This window comes from Electrona antarctica, assembly GCF_951216825.1.
Source record: "Electrona antarctica genome assembly, chromosome: 13".
NCBI classification, from domain to species: Eukaryota; Metazoa; Chordata; class Actinopteri; order Myctophiformes; family Myctophidae; genus Electrona; species Electrona antarctica.
In genome coordinates, this window is record NC_136794.1 from 15084518 (window position 1) to 15100156 (window position 15639).

The window sequence follows — 15639 nt, forward strand, 5'->3', positions numbered from 1 at the left end:
TCCAGCCTGCAGCTCCACCATGTGAAGTTCAACATTTATTATGCATGGCGTTGCCGTCGGGCAGAAACCGTGTATCTACATATTTCCACGTTAAGAGTGAGGCACAGAAGTATAGTGACAATAGCAGATCTTGTGGATCGGCTATTTTCACAATTTAAAAATGTTTTTTAATGAACATGCAAGGTTTCCAATCGACAGCAACGATGAATGATAGAGTGGAGGCTCCATCCTCATCAACCCTCATCTTCTGTTCTCCCTTCCTCCTCTCTCTCCATTCTTCATCCCCTCTCCTATCTCTCCATTTCTTCTCCTCCTCTCCTATCCCTCCATTCTTCCTCTCTTCTTTCTCTTTTCGTCCCCTTCCTCTGTTCTGCCCTGTGGTCATTACTTCTAATCTTATATTTATAGCATCATTTCAGCCCGCTGTATCTGGATTTAATTGAATGACTGTGTGTGTGTGTGTGTGTGTGTGTGTGTGTGTGTGTGTGTGTGTGTGTGTGTCTCTCTCTCTTTGGTTCATTATTTTCTCTCTGGTATCATCTCTTTCACACCTCTCTTTCTCTCTCTCTCTTTCTCTCTCTCTCTCTCCCCCCCCCCCCCCCCTCATCCCTTCATCTGAACTGACCACCATGTTCCTCTCATTATTTGACCTGAGGACTTGTCACCTTGTGTGTGTGTGTGTGTGTGTGTGTGTGTGTGTGTGTGTGTGTGTGTGTGTGTGTGTGTGTGTGTGTGTGTGTGTGTGTGTGTGTGTGTGTGTGTTTGTGCGCGCGCATGTGTGTATGTGTGCGTGTGTGCATTTATGCGTGGATTCATGGCCTCATGACCAGCCAATCATATGGATCAGTGCAGTGATCCGCATGGCACAGACAAGCTACCTATTGTATTATTTTTAGATGCTCTCTTTCTGTTCTCCATCTGTCCATCTCTCACCCCTCCATCTCTCCATCTCTCACCCCTCCATCTCTCGTCTATCCATCTCTCAACACTCCATCTCCATCACTCTATCCCCCATCCCTCCATACAACGGTATAAAACCTGTCACTCATTAACACTTCTATTCCCTCAACCCCAAACAGCTAATTCTGCCATTTATATTTATGAATGCAAAACCTCTCGTCTGCTTTCCCCATTAAAACAATGCAAATCGGAGTCCCATCTTCCCCGGTTAAAGTTCTCGCTCGCTCACTGTGCTCGCTCCCCGAAACCGGGAGATGCCACCAATCCTGACCCATTTGTGCTTTTGTCACGCTCCGCCGAGCCGCTAGGATATAAGACCCACCGAGCTGATGTGGATGATCAATCAGGTCATTGGGCGTCAGGGACAGACAGACAGACAGACAGACAGACAGACAGACAGACAGACAGACAGACAGACAGACAGACAGACAGACAGACAGACAGACAGACATGCTGATAATGTATTTAGCCACGGGACCCCATCTGAAAATGTTTTGTGCCAGGGACCCCCCGAAGAGAGCATTTGTGTTAATAAAATCGTAATACTTTAAAGAAAAAGAAAAAAGAAATAAAGGAGATGTACAAGCTCGTGGCATGCTGTGAGCTTGCATATCTGCTATTTTTTTTGAATAGCCAATGTATAAAATGTGGATGAAGTGATTACAATTGGCCCCAGACGCCACTTTGAGAACCACTGGTTTTGGGTTCACGGGTCAGGACATCCAACTGTTAGATCCCTTTTTCACTAGGCTGAATATGATAATATCCTAATTGGAAGCTTGCAGTGTGCACACAGAGCACCGAGAGGAAGACCTAGACCCACCCGGAGAAGAACCACAGAACAAAGCAAATAGGGGTGCCACGGTTCATCCATAGCACCTTGATCCCCAGCCAAACAGTGGATAGTGGATAGTGCGTACACTATCTTTCTCCATGAATTAATTGTCATCTGGTTGTATTTGTAGTCTCTCAGAGAGGGATTATAGAGCCCTACAGTCGTACAGTGTTACCTCAAAACTCTACTACACTAAAGGTCCTTGCAGACTGAAAAACCACAGACAAAATACAGCAGTCTGCTATAGGACCTTTACTGTAACCCTAACCAACCTCTACTCTAATGCTGTGTGTGTGTGTGTGTGTGTGTGTGTGTGTGTGTGTGTGTGTGTGTGTGTGTGTGTGTGTGTGTGTGTGTGTGTGTGTGTGTGTGTGTGTGTGTGTGTGTGTGTGTGTGTGTGGTAGGGGTTGTGTGTGTGTGGTAGGGGTTGTGTGTGTGTGGTAGGGGTTTTGTGTGTGTGTGTGTGTGGTAGGGGTTGTGTGTGTGTGGTAGGGGTTGTGTGTGTGTGGTAGGGGTTGTGTGTGTGTGGTAGGGGTTTTGTGTGTGTGTGTGTGGTAGGGGTTGTGTGTGTGTGGTAGGGGTTGTGGGTGTGGGTGTGTGTGGGGTAGGGGTTGTGTGTGTGTGTGGTAGGGGTTGTGTGTGTGTGTGGTAGGGGTTGTGGGTGTGGGTGTGGGTGTGTGTGGGGTAGGGGTTGTGTGTGTGTGTGTGGTAGGGGTTGTGTGTGTGTGTGTGTGTGTGTGTGGTAGGGGTTGTGTGTGTGTGTGTGTGTGTGTGTGGTAGGGGTTGTTGTAAAATAGCGTCCACTCTGCCTGTTTAATTGAAGATATAAAAGCATGTTCACGCGCGTGTGTGTATCCACACGTGAAGTAGGGGTTGTTGTGAACGAGCGTCCACTGCCTGGATAATTGAAGATATAATAGTGTGCGTGTGCGTGCGTGCGTGCGTGTGTGTGTGTGTGCGTGCGTGCGTGTGTGTGTGTGTGTGTGTGTGTGTGTGTTCTCCCACCTGGCAGCAGGCATGCAGGAAGAGTAGACGGCAGTACGGTCGACTGCACCTCGGTTCTCAGTGAAGGTGGTGTGTGTGTGTGTTGTGTGTTGTGTGTGTGTGTGGTGAGATCCAGCTCCTGTAGCTCATTGATCAGGTAGCTCCTGGCAGGCTGGTCTGTCACCGTCGCACCGGGAGAGAGCCACACTGCTTATTAGAAACATGATGAAAGACTGCTGTAGCGACGGGGCGACAGCACAGACACAGCACCCGTTTTACAAGGCCCTTGTCTCGCAGGAGTGGCATGAGCGAGTGCGCCATGGAGGCCACATACACGCACACATTATACTTTAAAGTAGTGAGTCTCAAGGACCCACAGTATGATATGCATTAGCCCACGGAACTCCATCTGAGACATGCTTTTATTCCTGGGACCTATACTGTAAAATCCTCACTGTTTAGCGAAAGCTCTAAGTATTTTGTGGGGTAATATAATGTTATTTGAATACAATATAACTTATAGCCGTCTGTCTGTCTGTCTGTCTGTCTGTCTGTCTGTCTGTCTGTCTGTCTGTCTGTCTGTCTGTCTGTCTGTCTGTCTGTCTGTCTCTCTCTCAGTGTGCTTTTTATGCCCTAGCACTATAACTCACCATCTGGTCCTTGGCGAAGTCGATCAGTCGGGCTGTGTTAAAGGACCACTTCACCACTTTTCAACTTCTCTTCCTATAATTGGTCCTCACTAATGTTCATGATAAAATACCACAATTTTTTCCTACTCAGTCTGTGTCTCATAGGAGGGCTGTGGGCAGTTCAGAAACCCGTCCACCAGTGACATCATCGATAATAATAATAATAATAATAATAATAATAAAACTTTATTTGTATAGCACCTTTCATGACATGAAATGCAGCTCAAAGTGCTTTACAGAGCAATGAAGAGAGAAAAAAAAGAAAAGAAAAGCAAGGCATAAACATTAAAAAACCAGAGCAGTAATGCAATACAGTGAGGACATGAATAACAAAACATTAAAAAAACAAATCAATTAAAAGCAAGGGTGTAGAAGTGGGTCTTGAGCTGTGCTTTAAAAATGTCTACAGAGGCTGCCTGTCGAAGGTACAGTGGGAGTTTGTTCTACGCCGTCGGCCCGTAGAAGCAAAAAGCTGCTTCCCCGTATTTTTTAGTTGCCATTTCTTTAGGCAAAGCGAGCAGGCCAGCAGTGGAAGGCCTTAGGGGGCGGTTTGGGACATATTTAGGCAGGCAGTCATGCTTCCCCCGTCGATGGTGAATCCAAGCTAATAGAAACGGCAGGCTTTCTTTTCCTGAAAAGTTGCAATGCAAAAGTTGAAGCCACCGTTCTCACGATAATACAAATCTAAATATATTTTAAAACAAATCTTGTTTAAAAAATCTGCCTAATGATGATGTCACTGGTGGACGGGTGTCCGAACTGCCCAAAGCCCTTCTATGAGACACAGACTGAGTAGGAAAAAATGATATGAAGAGATGTTGAAAAGTGGTGAAGTGGTCCTTAAAGTGAACAACAGATTTGCACACACATACGCACAGACATACACAGAGATTTATAGTTACATGAGTAAAATATGTAACTTTAATGTCAAGTCTGAATTGGAGACTGTAATCGAACCCAACAGTACTTAACTATAGTATATGCTTAAACTATGTACGTCGTTGACCGGGGTCCCCAGGTGTCTATACTTGGGCCCCTCCTTTTTTCCTCTACAGTACATATCTTCACCGGAAATGGCCGATCTGCAAGCTCACAATGTGCACGTGCTGCAAGATGAAGGGTTGTGAGGTTGTATATTTGCCGTTTTCACCAAATGTTAGCCCAGAATAGGGCTACCAGGGTTCAAGTTGTTAGGTTAGACACTGTTATTTTGGATAAGTGTAGGCCAGGGCGAGTGTTTGTTTAGTTTAATGTCAAGACTGCTACTCTCTCTCAATGATGATGATACAATGCAATTATGATGAATGATGAATGATGTCATTCCTCTATGTAAAACATGACAGGCATATATTACAGTAAATAATGCTTCTTCACTGTTTTCATTCCACCTTTATGAGAGTTATGAACGTAGAATGAAAGAACACAAGAAAATAGCAGATCTACATCTCGATGTGCTGTGTTGTGAGTTGTTGCGACCATAGGTCGCAGATTACATATGAAAACCTGCAAAACCTGTCAGTCAGTCAGTCCGTCCATCACGCCACCATACTGTATATGGCCGTCAGTCCGTCACACCTCGTGACACGCTCATGACACTGAACCTCATCAAACCCTGGATTGCCATACATGGAGACGACTGGATCCTCAAGACACTGCCCCCGCTGCCACCCTTAGATCTCCATATATGGAGCTGACTTGTTCTGACATTCCATATGTTGATCTGACCTCATCAAACCCTGTACACTCGAGACATGCTCCATATATGGCCAGACCTCATCAAACGCTGTACACTCAAGACACTGCCCCCACTGCCACCCTTAGATCTGCATATATGGGGCTGACCTGTTCTGACATTCCATAAGTTGATCTGACCCCCCCATGCCAAAACGCCAGCGCTCGCCCAGCAGTCTGCCATCATCAAGGCGGATGCATGCTTCTCGCCCTCAGGGCATCTTACGGTAGATATTGCAAGTCTTGCTATACTATATGATGAAATATAGAGAAGTATATTGGGGAAGTAGAGAATTAATTCTAGAAACGACAAGAAATATGGACATACAAGGTTTCTGCCTGACGGCAACAATATATTATACAGTATAATTATACATATAATTCATATGGTACAGTACAGTAGGTACAGTACTACTACTGTATAACAATTCCTTACAGCTCAGATATACTGCATATCCTCATACAGACCACAAAATGTCCTGAGATTAAAAAAAGTAATTGGATTATAATACATCATATTATTTTTACCATACATTATATTAGAGTGTGACTGATCAATACACCAAATATATCTTCATAACAATGGAACATTAAGCCGTGTTGTGCTTTTGTTGAGAGAAACGCTTTCTTTCCAAACAGGACAGCGTATTATTAATGATCAGTATAACGTTTCCACTCAGGGCCGGGATACGGAAATAAACTACTGTCCTCAATGGCTCACTCTGCGTTATAAATACATATGCAGACCTCAGCTTTCAAGTTCATGGATGCGAGCCTCTAGTCTGTGCGGAGGCTTACCGTTTTTTGGGGGAAATGTTGTGTTCTCTGCATTGTGAGGATTGAATTGAATATCCAAATACATTAAAAAAAAGAAAAAAAACAGCGGTGGGTCCATGGTATGAACACTTGGTATACGGACACTATCTATTCTTTACAGACAGTAGGAAAGCTGAGAGGGAGACAGGGTAGAAGAGACAGACAGTAGGGAAGCTGAGAGGGAGACAGGGTAGAAGAGACAGACAGTAGGAAAGCTGAGAGGGAGACAGGGTAGAAGAGACAGACAGTAGGAAAGCTGAGAGGGAGACAGTGTAGGAGAGACAGACAGTAGGAAAGCTGAGAGGGAGACAGGGTAGAAGAGACAGACAGTAGGAAAGCTGAGAGGGAGACAGTGTAGGAGAGACAGACAGTAGGAAAGCTGAGAGGGAGACAAGTGTAAGAGAGACAGATGGTAGGAAAGCTGAGAGGGAGAGACCGTGTAGGAGAGACACACGGTAGATGAGAGGGAGACGATGCACTATGGGACACAGACAGTGGGCAAGCTGAGAGGGAGACAGTAGGAGAGACAGATCAGATGGTAGGAAAGCTGAGAGGGAGACAGTGATAGGAGAAACGGACGGTAGGAAAGCTAGGAGGGAGACCGTGCAGGAGAGACAGGAGAGAGGCTCAGTTCCTAGCCCTTTCTTTTTTTCATGGTATTTGGATGCGTTTATAAGGCCACGATGACAATGAAGTCATTCAACTTAATTGTAGGATGAGGCTGTTACGTACTTATGCCTATCCTTCCTATTCATGGAGCATAGGCTGTTGACCACAGTCCACCAGCGTCCTCTATCCTATAAGCTTTCCTTTCCAGCTGTTTCCATGTCAGCCCGCTCTGCTTGATGTCCGCCTTGAGGTCCCTGAGCCTGCATCTCCATCTAAGGATTTCCCTGGAGATGGTGGTATTTGGATTCCGGAGTGTGTGGCCGAACCATCCCCATCTTCGTCTCTTGATCTCCTCTTCTTCCACAAGTGTTAGGCCCATTGTCTGCCAGAGATGGTTACTGCTGATTCTGTCTGGCCTGGTATGCTGGAGACCCTCCTCAGGCAGCTGTTGATGAATGTTTGTACTTTCGTGCTTGTGGTCTTGGCTGTCCTGTGATCGTAGCAGTGCAGACTTTATGCTGGAGACTCGGAGCTGAAGAGTCTGAGCTTTGACCGCTGTCTTATTTCTTCAGAGCTCCAGATGTCCTGCAATGGGATGAATGCAGCCTGTTGCCTTGCCGATTCAAGCTCTGACGTCTGTATTTGCGCTGCCCTTCCTTGTCGGGCTGTTTTGAACGCCCAATACGTTTCTCTTCTCCAAAACCACAGCACTTTGTGTTTACTCCCTCAAACATCCATGCATGTCCTCAGCTCCTCAAAACAATGGCATCACGGATAATGCCATGACCTTTACGTGCTTTCACCCAGGAATCCTATAATGACATGTCATTGTGGGAGAAAATCGTTAGAGGTTTTTGAAAATATTTGAGAAATGACGCGTGAGTGTGTGCGTGCAACCAATACATATTGCCATGACAACAGGCTGATGGACAGCTCCTGAACCATAATTGACAGTAGGGGTGGGGCTTTGGGCATTTCTGCTCTCCATGATTCACTGCCGTCTGCCGGATAGTTTGATTGACATGTGAACGTAACGTGACCTCATCGCTTCCTGCTTCTGTGTTCTACTGTCAGCTTTGACTCTGTCAACACAGAATAACAGGCTAGCCTGCTTCCATCTACTTCAGACACACTCAAATGTTCTTTACTGACAGACGGATGGAAGGCTGAGGGAGACCGTGTAGGAAAGACATACGGTAGGAAAGCTGAGCAGGACACGGTGTAGGAGAGACAGACGATACGAGAGCTGAGGGAGATGGTGTGGGACAAAAATATGGTAGGAAAGCTGAGAGAGGGAGTGTAGGAGAGACAGACCGTAGGAACGCTGAGAGACATGTTAATCCCTTGACTCCTTAAAAAACACTCTCAAAGGGCACCTACGGGCAGCTGCGATTCGGAACTGGCCCCTGTAAAGTCTGAGTCCACCCCACCCCCTTTACCCCTAACTGTATGTGTTTTATTATTATTTTTATTTTCTATAGAAGTGTATATTTGCACGTCTCTAAATGTTCTGATGAATTGAAAATGATGGACCTCGTTGTAAACGAGTGTACTGCTTTATCATGGTGTCGTCCCCAGTAACAGTTTTTGTATTGAGTTGTGCTTTACTTTGAAATGTACTGTGTTCTGAATATTGGTAATAAATACTTCAATCAATAAATCAGGAAAGCTGAGGGAGGAAGTGTAGGAGAGACAGACGGTAGGAAAGCAGAGCGTCCTGCTCAGCAGTGTAGGAGAGACAGACGAAAGCTGAGAGGCAGTGTAGGGAAGGTTGTGGTAGGATCCGATCGCAGATCAGGAAGGATTACATGTGTCTGAAGTTCTCTGAACCCCTCAGCCATGCAGTCACCAGAAAAAGATATGCTAATAACCAAATAGACAAGTTGATCAAACACTCCCTCAGTCTCAACCGCCACACATGCGCGCGCACGCACGCACGCACGCACGCACGCACGCACGCACGCACGCACACATGCACACTCCCAAAACGCCACAGATGAACACAGTGTGTATTGAGGTTGTATTGATGTCAACATCAGGTGTTCTCTTATTACCTGTGTGACATGAGACCAGATGAAATGAGAGCTCTGTTAGCATCTAGCCACAAGCTGCGGCTAGAACTAATTAAAGCCACGGTATTACTCCGGCACCACAGTGTCAGCTAATGGGCGGCGGGCTCATTGAGACTCTCTGAACCAACACCGCAGCAGTTATTGTGCGATAGTCTAAGATGCTGTCCAATTACCAGCTAGGGAGAATCTGGGCGTGTTCCCTCTCCAGGAATTTGCCGTGTCAGACGCTCATGACATTTAAAGGGACACTTCACCCCTTTTGCAACCAGATCTTATTTTATTGATGTTTGGGAGACAAGAAACACTTTCCTGGGGGTTTTTATGTGGGCAATAAGTGTCCATGATGTCATGGACACGTGATTTGGGATCGCACTGGAATAGTTGGCACACCACGAGGCGCTGCTAGAGTGTAAACCACGCACAGACCGCCTCCAATTGGCTGGCTGCTTCCAGAATGTATAATAATAACGTGCATCCGTTAAAAGGGCTTTATAAATAAGAGTTTATAAATAGATGGATAGAGAAGGCCGTCATTCTTTTTTACGCAAATTTAGAAGATAATTCAGTTCCGTTCACGCTTCTCTCTCTCTCTCTCTCTCTCTCTCGCGCGCTCGTGCGCACACACTTTTAAATATAACGAGCGATATATAAAGTAGTTGTCATCGAAAGGAAATATGGATATATTATGAAGGAACAGACCAGCTCAGCTCATCTCTGATTTTAGAGGAGATGCAATTGTGTGAATAAATGGATGAATGGAGGCTAATCATTGTCCATCCCCATGTGATGACAACTACTTTATATCTCACTTGTTATTTTTGAGCGAGGGAGAGGGAGAGGGAGAGGGGGAGAGAGGGAGAGGGAGAGGGGGAGAGGGGGAGAGAGGGGGAGAGAGGGAGAGAGAGAGAGAGAGAGAGAGAGAGAGAGAGAGAGAGAGAGAGAGAGAGAGAGAGAGAGAGAGAGAGAGAGAGAGAGACATTGGCAGAATAGAGTTCTTGCTCGACTGTAGTGAATTCTGAAATAAGGATCACATTCTGTACTGAAATACCACATGAATACTGTATAAATAATTTGATGTATCGTGTAACCTGTAGCATGTATACTGCTAAAACATGTAAGCCTTATTCTATTGTGATGTGAGGCTTGTGAGCCAAATTAATAAATGACAGGTTTTTGAAATGTGCCGGTAATGTTTTATATATTTTTGGTGGGTAATGCATGGATTTGAAGTTTAGACTTTACTCCAAAAACCAATGTTGAAGCACAAAACAAACTCTTTCCAACTCAGAGAAACGGTGACGGAGGGAAGGAGAACACACAGAACTTATCTCTTTCTTTAAGACACACAACCACAGAAACTAAGCCCTCCATTCTTCTACACAAAAGAAGCTGGGTGGAGCTGGATGTGTGTGTGTGTGTGCGTGCGTGCGTGTGTGTGTGTGTGTGTGTGTGTGTGTGTGTGTGTGTGTGTGTGTGTGTGTGTGTGTGTGTGTGCATGTGCGTGTGTACACGCTCGCTCGCTCAACAGTACCACACCAACAGCCTGGCGGCAAGTTTCCGAAAGCAGAGCAACACAATAAAAGAGTTTTCCGCCTTCGGTGTGCTATGGTGCTGTGTGTATTTGTGGGTCAGTGCTGTGTGCATGTGCTATTGTATAGTGTACATATAGCTGGTACACGTTAGTGTGTATTCCTCTGTGTTTTTCCTGCTAGTGTGTCCAAATGTGTTTTGATGTGATTCACGGTGTGCATATTGTTATTGCTATTCAGATGTCCACACAACAAGTAGAACTGGAGAAGTGGACCTTTTGAGGTGTGTGTGTGTGTGTGTGTGTGTGTGTGTGTGTGTGTGTGTGTGTGTGTGTGTGTGTGTGTGTGTGTGTGTGTGTGTGTGTGTGTGTGTGTGTGTGTGTGTGTGTGTGTGTGTGTGTGTGTGTGTGTGTGTGTGTGTGTGTGTGTGTGTGTGTGTTCCCAGTGAGACAACATATTGTGTAACAGCAACAAACAAAATGATATGACAACAGTCAACAGCAGCAGTTCAGTAGATACATTCAAACAATATTTGATAATGAATGGCCTAATGAATGTTTTGGTTGATAATGTGGGTCTTTTCCTTGTTTTGAGGAGAGCTGTGGGATTATTCTCTCCTGCAGTCATGTGTTTCCCTCGGTAGACTTGGTTCCTTATCTTTCATGTTGTTTCATCACTTTATCAGTGCATCTCCATCACCTTGCGTCTCTGTGTCATCACACACCTACGAGTTTGTGTGTGTATATATATATATCTGCTCAAACCTTTCTTCAGGGGCGCATACAGTCCGACATGCAACAGTGCGACATGCAAAAGTCCGACATGCGTGGCCGCTGGCCGGTTAAGACACATGTGTGGCCGGTTAAGAATCACCCATGGTTCCGACATGCGTTTCCGGTTAGGGTTTGGGGTAGGGTGTCGGTTGGACTACTGCGTGTCGGACTGCGAGTACGTCGGACCAAAGATATGCACCCGTACCTCCTTCGAAACCTGAAAACCTGTAACCTACATTCCCTCAGGAGACACGCACATCAATACACCCATCTCCATACCCATTACCTCCGTTGACAATGTAATGAAAATATGCATGAGTTGTCAGAGAGCAGCAGTGGATTAATGTGTCTTAACAGTGCACAGCCTCGAGACCGGAGAGAGAGAGAGGAAAAAGATAATCATGTCTTTTCATGTAGGAACCCGACTGATATGTTCAAATGTCATCCATCCACATCCACCCAGGACAGGAATCCATGTCCCTGGCTGACTCACCACGGAGTTTCTGCATTGCGTGGGATTATCTTCTCGAGCCCTGTGGTGTTCACGGAGGCAATGGCTGATAACTTCTTTGTTTACGCCTCTCTGCAGATGTGAAACCAAAATAATGACGCCCGGTCCGTTAATCCATGATACCATGCGTTGCATGGTTGAGTAAATTGATTACCTAACCGGTAACTTGACAGCCCTGATAAGACCAAGGTCGGCTTACGGAGTTTCTGTCTGTCTGCCCACAGCGGTGTGAGTAAACGCACATACATCACGGACTGAACATCAAACACCTGTCGGCACACAGGCAAAGACCACTAGATATAATAAAATGGGCCTAGATAGGTTTTCTGGTGGTGTTCTTGATACGCCAGCGAATTAGAAAAACGATTACCGTTATGAACGATTCAAAATCGATTCATAATAATAGTTTTATTTATTTGTTTTTAAATGTAAGCTTACCCTAATCACAGTAAACATCGTCATTTTCAAGTTACTGTAGTATAGTCACTTCAGTTGGCTGGAGTAGATTGTGATGAAATCCTATGTATTGAATCGAGAATAATTTTGAATCGTTTTGAATCTGGAAAAAAAATGCTTTTGAATTAAAAAAAAAAAAAGTTTTTGGATTGAGAATCTATTTTGAATCGAATCGTGACCCCAAGAATCGGTATCGAATGGAATCGTGGGACATCCAAAGATTCACAGCCCTATAGGTTAGATAACCTCGGGCCATGCAGCCATGCCTGAGGTTTGATGACGAGAGCAATGACGAATGCCACGTGATAACTTATCACATCATAGCCTTATGCTGCGTTCACACTGGCAAATGCAAAATGCAAAGCTACACAGCATATTGTAGCTTTGCATCTTGTACTAAAGAAAGATGCTGGTGCAGAAAGCACAAATGAGCTGGCCAGATGTATGGAGAACCGAGATGACTGGAGATGCCGATGGAGGGCTCGTCTGAGGACGACGCAGAGAGAGAGATCTTTGTAGCTGATAGTTGATACCAGCGCAACTTTTTTGTAGCTACAGTACAAATGTCGAATGTATCTTTGTCTCTTCATATCACTGGCTTTCATTGAAAATTAATGGTATACTATATCTTTAGTTATGCAATGTCTTTGAAAAGAAAAAAAAAGTTTGAGAACTAACGCAGTCTCACATACAATGTGATGTATATAGCCTTGGTCTCTCCGGACAGGCGGCGCTTTGTGGGCTTGTAGTTCGGCTATTTCATTCGATGAAGCATGCGGTAAATTGTCTATACCAGAATGAGAAATGAGAACTGGCACTCTACCTATTTAATATGTCATTCCTCTGTATATTTGTTATTTGTCATATCTGCCCTGTGAAACCCAAGACAAAAACAGAGTGTATACGTTAATCACAATAAATCATCATGTCAAATGTCATAATCGTGACAGCCCTACGTAGACGTAATCAAGTAAAGCAAAATTACCTCAAGATTGTGCTTGAGTAATTAACACATGTACTTTATAGTTACTGTACTTTCCACCACTGGTTCAGACTCAGAGTGTGGCATGGCTCTGTGAGGTCTTTAATGAGGCTCAATTACAGACCTGCAGGCCCAGGCGACGGCTTCCTCTCCTCCTCCCATGACAAAGCCCACAGACGCTCCTGCTAAATGTTAAGCGGTCATGTGGCCCATCGTAGCCTCGCCACAACCACACACTGCGTGGTGGAGGCACCAAAGGCCTCAGGGACATCAAATAGACACAGTGAACAGAACAGAAAAGAGAAAGAAACCTTTGAAAGCATCTTCTATTTTTGTTCTGATCAAAGTGTGTATATATGAGAGAGGGAGGGAGAGAGAGAGAGAGAGAGAGAGAGAGAGAGAGAGAGAGAGAGGGACAGATAAAGGGAGAGGGACAGACAGACAGATGGGGGTTGGGCGATGGGAAACTCAAGACTTCTGCTTTCTGTCTTTTTTTGCATACATGACGCTCACTGCTGAATGTTCTTCTTTTTATTTCCGTGTATGTCCTCATAAACAGAACATGCTGGACAGTTTGGAGGAGCGACCGGTGCGGAACTTGAATACGTTTAACATTCTCCCGCAGAATATCACAGCTGAAAATTACAATATGAGAGGAGAGTGTGGCTGCAGTACATTTTCAGGTCCATGCGGTTCCATTTGTACTCTTTCGAACACAAATTAACACATATTTTACTGTTCTGTCCTAAAGTTGGAAGCTTTGTGTAACTGAGAATGCCTATGCTTGTAGGGGTTGTCAGTAGGATGTGTTGGGAAGGCCTTGTGGCCTTATGATTTAGGGGACTTGTATCTTGCCTTAGGCGTTGGGGGAGGGAGCTGGTGAACTAGTCAATAGTAATTAGCTTGAACCCAATGATTTAGGTACCTCCTTGATATATGATTCTGAATACTTACTTACAATATGAGATACTTAATAGTATAAGATATTTACCTGTGTTATATTATTCAATGCTTCTGGGTGCCACACTTTATAGGGAGACATGACGTCATGGCCTGACCTCATGCTATCCACCGTTTCCGTGACAACACTTTGTGTTGTAAAGAGATTGCCAGGTTGTCACCACGGCGAGTGAATACGCTCTTCTTGCATACATACAAACAAAACAAAAGTAGTACGAATATTCAGATATTTTTTTTGTTATAATACTTCTACTGAGTAAAAAAAGGTGAACCCTAACCCTAAACCTAGCGATTCCCTATGCTACAATACCCAGGCACGGAACCCCTCTACTTGGCTATGAACACAGAATGATTGCATCATGCGTTAACTTGCCAAGTGGCTACCTACACTGCATGGCTGGCTGCCTTATGAACTGGTTGGCCTCTATCACTACTGTAGTTTTTTTATTTGCTAAATTAAATCAATAGTGGCTTATTGTGGTTCAAAAACAAACAAAATTGTAATACTTTTTGTTGTTATATTTAGTAGAAAATGACTTCTTTCCTTAGTAAGTAGCTGTGTAATAAGCGGGAAAATGAACAGCGAGGCGGTCATTCTTGAGAAATAAACTCCTCTGGGGTGATTCCAGATCCCCCTCTGAGCCTGTCCATTATCCCTCGCTGAGGCTCCAACTCCTGCAGGGTTGGAGTCCCTCCCCAGGCGCGCGCGAACCTTGCCAGAGAACCAGCGGCTCTTGTTTGTGAAATCCATCAAGCGGCGGGCAGAAGTTGGAACGACCCCTCTGAGGACATCGCGCACGCTGACTTTGTAGAGTCAGGAGGTCCGTTTATGCTCTTCCTTCCAAATGAGTTTCATTTCATTAGGGAGCGAGCAGTTATGATGCAGATAATGTGAACTGTGTCCTCGTAAAACGCTCCCCAGATACGACTCCGCAGTCTGAATCACCGCCCGCCTCCCTCTCCTCGTGTCATCGTTAAGACATTCTTGGCTGTCGGCCTCCTGGATTTAGGAGACCCTTTTTCTGTGTTCGCTTGGTAATGATACTAATAATACAAACGGGAAAGATGGATGCTAATGTATGTTCTGTTTTACTGTAGATTGAATGAACAAGACACGGAGGATGGCCTTGTTCTTAATCCCCTATAAAGCACACACGCGCACATGCACGCCTGCACTCACCCACCCACACACACCCACACACACACACGCACGCACGCCTGCAGCCACACACATGCACACATGCACGCACACGCAGAGACACACACACACACACACACACACACACACACACACACACACACACACACACACACACACACACACACACACACACACACACGCACTGAGGACACATTGTAGTGCAACCTGCAGTATGCAAACTAGGAATTGATGTGTTTGTCTGTGCACACACCCGAGGGCCCATACTCAGACAGTGTCTGTCTGTCTGTCTGTCTGTCTGTCTGTCTGTCTGTCTGTCTGTCTGTCTGGAAATACGTATTTGGGAAGTTAGGAACAGATTCAGATTAGTATTAGGCATTGAGAATTTAAGTTTAGGAATTAGAGAGCGTTATTCCTGATGTATACTACATTGCACGCTTGGTTCCTCACAGATGTACAGTAGTAATACACTGTGTGAAGTGAAACATCTGCATACTTCTTCTACCACTGCTGTTAGGCACTGTGTTCACCGACACATCTCTTCCTAAGCACAGCGTAGTCTATATGTTTGCA